Source organism: Triticum aestivum, chromosome 1B (genome assembly GCF_018294505.1).
Source record: "Triticum aestivum cultivar Chinese Spring chromosome 1B, IWGSC CS RefSeq v2.1, whole genome shotgun sequence".
Taxonomy (NCBI): Eukaryota; Viridiplantae; Streptophyta; class Magnoliopsida; order Poales; family Poaceae; genus Triticum; species Triticum aestivum.
Window position 1 is genome coordinate 123,160,978 of NC_057795.1, and position 1,247 is coordinate 123,162,224.

Sequence of the window (1,247 nt, forward strand, 5' to 3'; positions counted from 1 at the left end):
CGCCCAGCGCCCACTAGCGCCCGAACCCACTAAGGCCCCTGGGGCCTATGACAGATGGGCCCCACGCCCAGAATGTTTTAATAAAAAAAGGAAAATAAAATAAAAAAATAATTAATTAATTAATTAGTGGATTAATTAAGTTAATTAATCATATTTAGATTAACCTAACTAACTAACTAATTTAATTAAACAGTAGTTAGATTAGTTAAACAATGATTAGGCTAAACAGTCAATGACCAGTGGGTCCCACACGTCAGCGACCCAGTCAACACCTCTGTTGACTGCTGATGTCATGCTGACGTCATGGTGACGTCAGCAGACACTATTCTGGATAATGTTGATTAAATTAAATAAATAAATCCTAAAAATGATTTAAATCTTTTAAAATTAATATAAAATAAACCGTAGCTCGGATGGAAAAACTTTGTACATGAAAGTTGCTCAGAACGACGAGACGATTTCAGATACGCAACCCGTTCGTCCGCCACACCCCCCTAACCTATCGAACTCGCAACTTTCCCCCTCCGGCTCCTCTGCCCGAGAACACGGAACCCCGGGAATACTTTCCCGGATGTTTTTCCCCCTTCACCGGTATCACCTACTACCGCGTTAGGGCACACCGAACACCGCGTATTGCCTTGTTATATTTTGTGATGCTTTGTTTGCTCTGTATTCATTATTTCTTCCCCCTCTTCTCTCCGGTAGACTATGAGACCGACGCTACTGCTGACCAGTTCGACTACGGAGTTGACGACCCCTCTCTCTTGCCAGAGCAACCAGGCAAGCCCCCCCCCCTTGATCACCAGATATCGCCTATTCTCCTCTATACTGCTTGCATTAGAGTAGTGTAGCATGTTACTTCTTTCGTTAATCCTATTCTGATGCATAGCCTGACATTGTCGCTACATCTGTTGATACCTTACCTGCAATCCTAAATGCTTAGTATAGGATGCTAGTTTATCATCATTGGCCCTACATTCTTGTCAGTCTGCCTTGCTATACTATCGGGCCGTGATCACTTGGGAGGTGATCACGGGTATATACTATACATACATACATACTATACAGATGGTGACTAAAGTCGGGTCAGCTCATTGAGTACCCGCAAGTGATTCTGACGAGGGGGCTGAAAGGACAGGTGGCTCCATCCCGGTAGAGGTGGGCCTGGGTTCCCGACGGCCCTCGACTGTTACTTTGTGGCGGAGCGACAGGGCAGGTTGAGACCACCTAGGAGACAGGTGGGCCTG